The 12,457-nt window shown below is 41.7% G+C and overlaps 1 pseudogene; it reads right to left on the minus strand.

Annotated features, from left to right (window-relative positions):
- Nucleotides 1-10,644: 10,644 nt before the first annotated feature.
- LOC147027680 (U1 spliceosomal RNA) lies at nucleotides 10,645-10,787 on the minus strand (annotated as a pseudogene).
- Nucleotides 10,788-12,457: the final 1,670 nt, after the last annotated feature.

A 12,457-nucleotide genomic window follows, 5' to 3' on the forward strand; every position in this document is an offset into this window, starting at 1 on the left:
ACAACACATTAAATGGAATAATCTTTAAATAGTAACGTGAACTTTTCGAAACTTTAAAGCAAATGTCCGAATATATTTAAAAGTTCATGATAGACGCTCTCAAAAGGCACCCTCAATGTGAGGATGTGTACAGGTGTTTAGTATTTAAGGAGATCCGGATCCTGTATATAAAAGAGCCGCGTCCTAAAGGTTTTGTAACAACAACAACAACAACAACTACTACTACTACTACTACTACTACTACTACTACTACTACTACTACTACTACTACTACTACTACTACTACTACTACTACTACTACTACAACGACAACTACAACTACAACTACAACTCTTAGAGCCACGAGACTAATTAACACTGCACCACCCTTCGTGTGGCGACATGTAACACTTAAGCTCACAGATTCCCAAACTTAGTTACATTGAGATGCGTCTACTCATCCGCGGACTAAGCAACCTTACACAATGCTAAATTTCCTTATTAAATAATTCCATCCACCCCCAAAACCAAAACACAGCCCCTCCCCCTGCCCTGGAACCGGAGCTCCTGCAATGTTCAATGCAGGCGTTACCATTTCGGCCTTTCCACTTCGTGGGGCAACTTGGCTAAATATAGCATAACAATTGTGCATTTTGTGAGGAAAGCACCAAATTTGGCACACTAGTAGCCTATCATATTATGAACAGATTTGGATATTGGGCCATCTCAAATTCAGCCGCTGATGGCTGTGGCAGCCATTTTCCACTGCCATCAAAAATTTTGAGATGGCCCAATATCCAAATCTGTTGATAATATGATAGGCTACTAGTGTGCCAAATTTGGTGCTTTCCTCACAAAATACACAATTGTTATGCTAAGTTGCCCCACTACTTACTGACTCACACCTAATTTGCCAACGAAATAAATTAGGAGGGCTGTGGGAAGCGAGCCGTAACTAACTTACCTATTCGTTTTAACGTTCTACACCCCTTAAACACACCAATTCAAATATTTAAAAATCTCTTGGTTCCTTGCTCCAAACTCCTGGGGCAGGTAGAGAATGTCAGAAAACACACAAAAATATAATGTAGGATAAACCTCAACCCCAAAATAAATAAATAAATAAATAAATAAATAAAAAATAAACAAATACTTTACGTTTATACAACCCTCTTCTAAAGATTGTGTTCATTAGTGGATGCCACGATACCCAATGTGACCTGCGGAACCATCCAAATTTAGCAAATTTCAAATTTCCGCCAGCCCTGCCTCTCCGGTACAGGTTAGTGACATGGATTCAGTGAACCTTCCCTCACTCACTCACACACATAAATCTATTATGAACCATTCATTCCAACCCTGCAAGACCATGGCTTAAATATTATAACATGTGTGATCCTCAACTGGGCAGCGGGGAGGTACCACACAACAATAATGGTGGGGGCACTTCCGGTTGTGGTGTCCGCAGTCCAAAAACAAGTTGCCCGACTTACTATTTCTTTGCTCCAACCCCCCCCCCCCTTTCAAACTATTCAGTCCCTGACAATCAAACATCTCCATTGCTCTACGCTTCGCCGTAGAGGGTCTCCTCACATCCAGGCTCTCATGCAGCCTCATACGGGTCGCCAGGAATTTCCTAACCACTGGTCGCCTAAATCAAAACTCTCCTCCGATGGGTCTCCATTTCTCCACACCTCCAGGTTCTCTCGCAGCCTCATACACGTTCTCCTGTGACCTTGACCTAATTTTGACCTTGACCTACATGGCCTCGAGAAAAAAAAAAAACAGTTGCATTATATTAGCACTAATAGGACCAACAGGAACAGGGAAAAGCAAAGCTGCCTTTGAAATAGCACAACAAAGTAACTCTTTTCATTTTAAGCCGCCAGGACAGTGGTGGGATGGATACATTGGGCAACAAGTTTGTGTTCTCGATGAATTTGACGGAGAACACGATAGGCCTTATACGACATTTTTGCAACTCCTAGATCGCTATCCACTGCAACTGCCAGTAAAAGGATCATTTACAGTGTTCCAAGTTTCACTAGTAGTCATCACTTCTAACAAGAACGTAGAAGACTGGTACCCCATCCACGATACAGCAGCACTTCGACGCAGATTAGAGCAAATCCTCTACTTCAAAGAAACACCAATTGTAAGTATTAACCCGATTCAGGTATAATTTTTTCAACGTAGATAATTGAATTTAACACGGTAGAAAACACACATCCAAGGCATTTTAGATGCACGGTTTTCAGAAAACCACTGAATGTAACCTGCAACAGCATGAACTTGACCTCTGTTCGACAGGATACCATTCGTCCGGTTGGTTTGTCAGCCTTCAGTGTTCATCGCACCTTGAGTCCGGGGATCCAGGTTCGGGTCCAGGATACCCAACTTGCGACAGAAAACACAGTACATTCCATTTCTCATAGTTAACTTACGAGAGAAGTATCGGAATTCCACCCTTCTCCAGGCTCTCACGCAGCCTCATCCCGGTCGCCAGGGGTCTCTTTACCGCTGGTCGCCCAAATCAGACCCTCCTCTCTGATAGGTCTCCATACATCCAGTCTCTCTTGCAACATCATACACATTCAGGCTCTCACGCAGCCTCAGACACCACCAGCTGCCAGGGACAAATTACCTTAGGGGGAGCCACAGTCACCGCTCCTCCAGAGCTTGATCCATTCCTGCGGACCCACATATCTTCCCCACCCACACAGTCCAACATCTCATTTTCTCCCGCCGCTGTCATTCAATTCTCAAACAATGCAATGCAAAATGGTTGTCGTGTTCCTATACTGTCATGGCCTGCTCACATGTTATAAATCGCATTCATTCTTGAAACAATTAAATTCTGACACAAAACAGACATCAACTCCACAAGACAATTTTGGTTTCCAAACCAATCCCTTTGGCGACCATTGAGTCACTCTCGCTCGCTCTCATCCTAATTACCCATGTCCCAATTTCTAAACAAAACTGAACCCTTGGGACAGCAGCATCAAAACACTTTACCCTAAGTATAAGTCGTCGCAGGTTAGTCGGGTCCAAAAGTGTCATCCACCCTTCTAAATTGTATTCACACCCTTTTAATCCACCCCTGTGGCTTAGTTACTTTCAAACTCCCTGGATCTCAACTCTTTTTGTTAATTAGGTGAGAGCTGATTGGCTATTCCCTCCATTCACAGGTGAGAGATGTGGGTGGGTCTTTATTTATATATTGACTGCTTTTGACGTTTGTTAGTGGTACATGAATGGAAGCCTCATTGGTATGCATTGCTGTCTGCGCTATCGCTGATGATTCGCCAATAAATGATGAAACTGGTCCGGTAGCTGAGGAGGTGTGCAGCATTGGGATTCTCAAGTGTGTACTCTGTGTGAACATCTTTATAGTGTTGAACTCTGGGAAGGGTTCGAAACAGCATAGCACTTAACTTGTGTAGGTCTTCTTGGGTTGCTTTATGCAGCTTCTTCAGCTGGAGGAGTGTGGGAGGGATCAATTTTTGTGTGTATATATACAGAATATATATATATATATATATATATATATATATATATATATATATATATATATATATATATATATATATATATATATATATATATATATATATATATATACTGTAAACATATATATCTTCTTCTTTCGGCTGCTCCCATTAGGGGTCGCCACAGCGGATCAACCGTCTCCATTTCGCTCTATCCTCCACATCTTCCATTGACACTCCAACCACCCACATGTCCACCCTCACCGTATCCATGAACCTCTTCTTCGGCCTTCCTCTTCTCCTCCTGCCAGGCGGCTCCATCCTCAGCATCCTTCTCCCGATATACTCCGCTTCCCTCCTGTTCACATGTCCAAACCATCTCAATCTCGCCTCTCTCACTTTGTCTCCAAACCGTCCTATCTGCGCCATCCCTCTAATATACTCAATTCCTTATCCTGTCCATCCTCGTCACTCCCAACGAGAATCGCAGCATCTTTAACTCTTCCACCTCCAGCTCCACTCCCTGTCTTTTTGTTAGCTCCACCACCTCCAAACGATACAACATAGCTGGTCTCACTACCGTCTTATATACTTTCCCCTTCACTCTTGCAGCTACCCTTCTGTCACAAATCACTCCTGCAACTCTTCTCCACCCACTCCATCCTGCCTGCACTCTCTTTTTCACTTCTCCACCACACTCTCCGTTACTTTGCACAGTTGATCCCAAGTATTTAAACCCATCCACCTTCCCCACCTCAACTCCTTGCAACCGCACCATACCAGCACCCACCCTCTCATTTACGCACATGTACTCCGTCTTACTCCGACTGACTATCATTCCCCTTTTCTCCAGTGCGTACCTCCTCCTCTCGAGGCTCGCCTCAGCCTGCTCCCTACTCTCTCGACAGATCATGATGTCATCAGCGAACATCATAGTCCATGGAGACTCCAGTCTGATCTCGTCCGTCAACCTGTCCATCACCATTGCAAACAGGAAAGGGCTCAGAGTTGATCCTTGGTGCAATCCCATTGTTGTGGATTTTTTTAACCCACCCCGTTGTGATCGTTGAAGGATTCTTCCTGGCCGATTGTGGAATCCTATTTGACTTCAGGCAGAGTTTAACGTTTGTCCGATTTGGTTATAAAATCCTGCTTAAAACCGATTGACACTGATAACCGGTGTCCACACAAGTCCTTTCTTTGTGAAACTATTTATTTTCTAATTATCTACCAAACACTCTCACCCTTGTACAATGAACTTAAGAATCCCCATTGATTGCAATATTATTTGGTTCTATTTCATTTATTCTTACTTTTAGTTAACAGTGAGACCAACCCGATTCAATTCACTTCCACATTACATCAGAGAGTTTTATTCTAACTTGGTTCTTGGTCAGTTCCAAGGAGCACAAGCCACTGAGATTCTAATACTTCCTCAGGTACTTGCACTGAAAGAATTTTACATTTCAAAGCATTTTATACTTTCAGGGGAGAGTGGTGGGGGCTATCACCCCAGACTGCCGACGTGTCATTTTAGGCGAGAAGCCACGACGTACATTTTGAGGCAAAGGCTTGCTGTTATCAGCTCAGGTCACACCGCTCCAGACCAAGACATTTATCAACATTTAGGGCAAAAGTCTCTTGGCCAGAAAGGACAGCCAATTCAACTTATAGCATAAAAGTTACATTTCTAAAACTCCATTTGTTACAATTTAGAATACATTAATATAAATTTTTCCCCCACACTCCCCCGTTTTTTTTTTTAAGGAAAATTTGAATAATTTTTCTTCCACATGATTACCATGTCCCGTTCCTGAAGGAGAAACGATTTCCATGACTCAAGTTCAATCAACAATGGCAGCGAGTGCTCATATCAGAAAATGAGTGAGTTTCCATTTAATTTATGGCCTGTTCATCAGCATGTCACACATTGAAAACATGCCACCCGAAGTCAGAAGATAAACAGGTCAGGGTGTGGAGAGAGCAGCACCCAATGGGAAACACCATCGAAGCACTCCTTGAGCTGAGGAGAAGGTAGATGTTGGTAAGGACAAGCTTGGGCCGGACACTGGGTTGAAGGAGATGAAAAGGACTCGAGAGGTGAACAGAGATCCAGCCCCAACAAAGCCTGGGGCCTCGCAGCAGCAGTCCGTGCAATCAGGCCTGATTTCACCAAGCGAGCTGTGCACGTTAGATGCAGTCGCTTTGCAGCACGAATCCCCACCTGCATCATTGAACATGTTGCAGAGGACTCGCAGTGTGGAACTCCAGGCCTGTCGTACATTGAAGCGACCACAGCAAGTTCACGATGTATTTGCAGAGCGGCAATCGAGAGTGTGGCTGAGAACATTCCTCCACACAGGCAGCACACAACGCCGACGTTAAAACTTTGCTTAACCTTCTCCTCAGTGGGTTTTTTCTCCCCCCCCCCCCCCACATTGCTCCATCTATCTCCTCAGGAAGGGGTACAGTTTCATGATCACGTGTTGAATGCCCAATCACCAAAATCTGGGTTCTCTCATCATCCAATCTTTGTGTGGAAGTTCTTTCCAAGCTTCATTTCGACAAAATCGTACACTTCATGGTTTAACTGCTTTCAACACTCCGAAACAAACAAAATCAAAGTTAACATCGATTATTCAAAACATTCATCTCATTTGCTATTTCCATGTAAAGGCAAACAGTCTTTATCAGGGTTCCAATTTGCAATCAATAATTCTTTTCACAAAAATATTCCATCATTTATCCCAAAATATGAAAGTAATCAATTTCTTCAAGAACCGAATCCAAATCGATTTTACATCGTTACCATTTTAACATTCACATCTGCAAAACAATTTACAGTTTCATTCACAAATAGTTCCAGAGCAACTGCCATTTTTTATGATCTTGATTTAATTCTCAGTAACTTTTCCTTATCCTCAATTAACAGATTAACAGAGTTTTTTTTAATGAGCTTAGTCTGAAAGTAACTAACACAGTTACCGTACAACCCCCAATTTGAGAGTTCCACTCCGCTCGGCCATCCTGACATCGAGTTGCGGAGCTGAAGAGCGTCCATTTTGAAACAAGAACTTTGATAACATTGTTATAAAATTTCCCCAAACAATTTAAACAACACCCAAATGCTAACGTTGTTTTACATTAACCTGGTAAGCATCCAGTTTCTTTCATGTTGAAATGGAACTAAAATATCCCAAAAATGATGTTTGACCAATCTCTATCTCAGCACTGAATTCCATCGACATTTTAAATCTCTGACATTTTCTATCTATCCACTTCTCTCTCACCTTCTCAATATACTAATCCATTTTCCTTTATCAAAACAATTAAATACAGTTTAGAAGTTGAACAAAAATTGTCAAATCATTTGTCAAATTTGTCGTCAGGCGAATATCATTTAAATTGCAGCTCAAACACTGTCTACACATGTAGCTACACCCTCCCCAAACTTTATCCCTGTAAATGGGAGAAGCATTAAAACTTCAGACAAATAACATCCAATCTCTCTTAAACAACTTTTTTTCGTCAAAACAATAAAATATTTCCTTTTAAAATCCATAAATCAAAAATAAAATCTTCAGCATCTATCCAATGAAATCATGAATTTACTTTGAGTGAATTGATCAAAGGGTTGCACTGGGTTGTTTGCCATTGCCTTCCCAGCACAAGTTCAGGCAACCTCAACATTCGCAGACGAATAAAACAATATGCCTATTTCAATGTCCATCCGAGAGTATCAACAATTATCTGTGAATCGCCCCACGGGCTAAACATCATCAAATCAATTTTAAAATCATTCCAAACTAGAACGGGCACTCAGTAGAGCGCATACCTTCGCCAACGCTACATTTTGCCCCCCCCCCCCACCACAGAAACCGTTGATTGTGAGGGTATTTAATCCCATACCACATCTGCCATCTCATATGTGTTATGTTGGCTTAAAACATTAAAATTCCTGCTGTTTGACACTGATTCACGTACATTGTACAATTTCTGTATGAACTCCCTGACCTTTTTGGGTGTCGGTGTCAAGTTAATCTGATGACAACTGGTCACATTATAAGAAATCAAATATTACACATCACAGGATAGGGAATTGAATTTGAAACATTTTAAATCGACTTGCATGCAAATTGTATAAGAATTGACCGCGTTATGATAATAAAGGTCGTTGACCCCCCTGACCTTTCACCCAAACCGCGAACAAAAGTAATGAAGTCATTGTGTCATATCATATATCACAAGATTGGGCATTGAATTCACAACATTTTGGCATTGGTTGCATGCAAATTGGATAAAAATCGACCGCACTATGGCAAAATGACGATTTTGACATTTTCATGACCTCAACCTTGACCTTTGTACTCTTAATTTTGTAATTGGTATTAGAGTGTGGGGAACAGAACAGTCAACATTTTGGTGTTGGTTTCATGCAAATCGGATAAGAATTGACCGTGTTATGACTAAAACCGCACATTTTGCAATGTCGTGACCCCCCCTGACATTTGACTCCCAACCGCGAATAAGGGTTATTACGTCATTGTGTCATGTCACATATCACAAGATGGGGCATTGAATTCTGAACATTTTGGCATTAGTTACATGCAAATTGGATACAAATTGACCACGCCATGGTAAAAAGACAATTTTGACCTTTTCATGACCTTGACCTTGACCTTTGATCCGATCGCTACCAAAATGTAAACAAATGGTCCTCGGATAATAACCAATCATCCCACCAAATTTGCTGCGATTCAGTTCAATACTTTTGGAGTTATGCGAATAACAAACAAACAAACAAACACACATATTCACAAATAAATAAACAAGCAGTCAGAGACTGGTACTTACGAAATCGTCAACTTGACCTCTGACCTTGTCGAATAAAAGCTGTCTCTGGAGAAGGTAGCGACGCAAACCACAAGTTTCAACGATGATTCTGTATCAAACCATCAAAAATTGTAACGTCGACCAAAGCAAAAATCTCCATTTCTCCACGCAATTATTTTAAACCTTAACGTAACTCAATGACGAGTCTGCTCGAGCGCACTGCATCATGGGACGACCCGTGATGTGTCGAGTGAAATATTTTTTATACAATCTTAAAACATCTCCAAAACATCCGATTTTTACCAGAATTTCGACAACCGAATTCTAAGCGTCCGAAGCGATCGCAAAAATCCGAAGACAAAATTAAAATCGAAGTTAAAACGAACTCGTAACGTCGAGCAAAGCAAAAGACTCCATTTCTCCACGTGAATTTACAGAATTATGTTTGACCTCACTGTGACCTTGACCTTTGACCGATTTTGACCAAAATCTAATCAGCACTAGCAATCACCCTCCTGAATCACGTGGTGTAATTTGACATTGGTAGCTTCTTCTGTTCTCGAGTTATCGTGCCTACAAACAAACAAATAAGCAAACAAACAAACAAACAAACAAACAGTCATACACTGGTACTTACGAAATCGTCAACTTGACCTCTGACCTTGTCCAATAAAAGCTGTCTCTTGAGAAGGTAGCGACGCAAACCAGAAGTTTCTCCGATGATTCTGTACCAAACCATCAAAAAACGAATGTTTTGGATGCTTGACCTCACTGTGACCTTGACCTTTGACCGATTTTGACCAAAATCTAATCAGCGCAAGCCATCACCCTCCTGAATCACGTGGTGTAATTTGACAATGGAAGCTTCTTCCGTTCTCGATTTATCATTTTTTGGGTGTTTGACGTCACTGTGACCTTGACCTTTGACCGATTTTGACCAAAATCTAATCAGCACTAGCCATCACCCTCCTGAATCACGTGGTGTAATTTGACATTGGTAGCTTCTTCCGTTCTCGAGTTATCGTGCCTACAAACAAACAAACAAACAAACAAACAGAAACGGAAGTCATCAATATACTTATGAAATCTTTGGATTTCGTGAGTAATAAATACACAGCGATCAAAACATAACCTTCGCAACAAAGTTTGCGAAGGTTATCACGTTTGTACATTTAAATCAAAATCTTGGAAACATTTCTGACACATCTTCAGAGCTTGCCCAGCACTCAAACCTGCCAGGTTGTGTAATTACAAATCATCACAATCCCAGCGAGAGCTCAACTCCCAAGACTTCACATTCCAAATATATCCCACATTCACAATTGTTATTTCAATTTATCCAAAATCCCAATGGTTTTTAAATAAAACTTCAACACCTTTCCCTAATGGACTTCACTTTAAACAGATTCAGTAGAGAGGGTGTGTCACAAACACCAAGCAACAAGGAACCGGAAGTTCTCTCCACATCCGGTGAAAAGAAAAGAAAAAAAAACTCTGACAGGCAAAACCCACAGTTTAGCATTACTCTGTCATGGCTTCAACACTCACACTAACGAGCATTGCATCTCATAGACTCGCGTGTGATCACATGACAAATACCAATCACATTTCGATATCATTTTAAAGTCATTGCCAACGGCATGCACACTTCGACACAATAGCCCCCATCCTCTTGAATCTGCATATGAATCGAATTTCACACTTCAAGCTAAGACTCAAACACAGACTCAGTGAAGAGACATGCCACCCCCACAGATCCGGTGGAGGGACCGAGCTGCACTGTCGCAGCCCCCACAGATTGAATGCACACACATAACCGCGACCTTCGCGTTATCAGCACCAACCACGAACAGCCAAGCTGCTTTGACTGTCTGCATGAAGTTTCTTAGTTGTTAAAAATATCTTCAAAATCCCAACAGAACACGTTTCATTGCAGTAAAATCTATTGGACTCACACAAGTTTAATTATTTTTACTCTCAGCAACACATGCATCTCAATGCAAATCACCAACCACGCTCCCAGCCGTTCAATCGTCTCCTGCACCCAACAAAACGTTTCGAGCAAATCATTGCATTTACAAATCCGTAAAACCTCCACACAATATAATATAACAACCTCACTGCCAACAAACTTCCAGTGAGTTCAATGAACAAAAAGTAACTCTTATAACTCTTACAAACAGGTAACTTATAATATTTATCTATTTTTCACTTAACCATAACCCGATCTCAGCGTCTCAGCCGTGTCCTCGGCCTCTCTCTCTCAGCCGATCCGTATCAATGCAAACATTTAATTACTCCTCTGGCTCCTCATCGAGCCTCTTCTTGTACTGTGCTCTCTGCACTCCTCAAATTGTACAGTCGAGTTTCCCACATTTGGGGAAATCGCAAGGGTCAATCTTCCCCTCCTGAAGTGCAATGGGTCGGCCTCACCCTGAGAATACTGTCTTAATGATCACAGTATCTCTCTGAACAGGTAAGTATCAATGTAAGTCCTCTTCTCCTCCAGCACTTTTCTAAAACAACTATAGTACTTATTGTTTACTTTAAAACGGACTCCCTCCGCCGGATCCTCTTCTTTCTATCAATAAAATTATCCGACAATGAACTTTTCTTTGTTCGAAATGCATTACCTGCTGAGAGCGCTCTCCCTTACCTTCGCTCAAGCACTTGTCATTCCTCCAGGCACTGCCTCCGGCAGATTAAGCACCTCCGGTCATGAGCACCGCACCACGTCGGTTCGAATCCGAGTCACCAGGCACCAACTGTTGTGGATTTTTTTAACCCACCCCGTTGTGATCGTTGAAGGATTCTTCCTGGCCGATTGTGGAATCCTATTTGACTTCAAGCAGAGTTTAACGTTTGTCCGATTTGGTTATAAAATACTGCTTAAAACCGATTGACATTGATAACCGATGTCCACACAAGTCCTTTCTTTGTGAAACAATTTATTTTCTAATTATATCCACCATACACTTCTCACCATCATACAATGAACTTAAGAATCCCCATTGATTGCAATATTATTTGGTTCTATTTCATTTATTCTTACTTTTAGTTAACAGTGAGACCAACCCAATTCAATTCACTTCCACGTTACATCAGAGAGTTTTATTCTAACTTGGTACTTGGTCAGTTACAAGGAGCACAAGCCACTGAGATTCTAATACTTCCTCAGGTACTTGCACTGAAACAATTTTACATTTCAAAGCATTTTATATTTTCATGGGAGAGTGGTGGGGGCTATCACCCCAGACTACTTATGTGTCCTTTAAGGTGAGAAGCCACGTCGTACATTTCGAGGCAAAGTTTCGCTGTTATGAGCTCAGGTCACACCGCTCCAGACCAAGACATTTATCAACATTTAGGGAAAAAGTCTCTTGGCCAGAAAGGACAGCCAATTCAACTTATAGCACAAAACTTACATTTATAAAACTCCATTTGTTACAATTTAGAATACATGAATATAAATTTTTTCCCCCACACCACTTTAACCTTAAACCGGTCCGTAATTCCTACCACACACCTCACCGCTGTCACACTGTCCTCATACATATCCTGCACGATCCTCACATACTTCTCCACCACTCCCGACTTCCTCACACAATGCCACAACTCCTCTCTTGGCACCCTATCATAAGCTTTCTCTAAATCCACAAACACACAATGAAACTCCTTCTGGCCTTCCCTATACTTCTCCATCAACATTCTCAAAGCAAACATTGCATCAGTGGTGCTCTTTCCTGGCATAAACCCATATTGCTGCTCACAGATCGTCACCTCTCTTCTCAACCGAGCTTCCACTACTCTTTCCCACAACTTCATGGTGTGGCTTAACAACTTTATCCCTCTGTAATTTCCACAGCTCTGTACATCACCCTTATTCTTCAAAAATCGGAACCAGTACACTTGATTTCCACTCCTCCGGCATCCTCTCACTTTCCAAGACTTTATTAAACAATCTGGTTAACAACCCCACTGCCATCTCTCCGAAGCACTTCCATGCCTTCACTGGTATACCATCTGGGCCAACTGCCTTTCCACTTTTCATCCTCTTCATAGCAGTCTTCACTTCATCCTTACTGATGCACCACACTTCCTGATTCACTATCTCAACCTCTTCCAACCTTCTCTCTCTCATTTTCTTCATTCAT

Source organism: Eptatretus burgeri, chromosome 4 (assembly GCF_056783735.1).
Source record: "Eptatretus burgeri isolate ZD-2024b chromosome 4, Ebu_testis_v1, whole genome shotgun sequence".
NCBI classification, from domain to species: domain Eukaryota; kingdom Metazoa; phylum Chordata; class Myxini; order Myxiniformes; family Myxinidae; genus Eptatretus; species Eptatretus burgeri.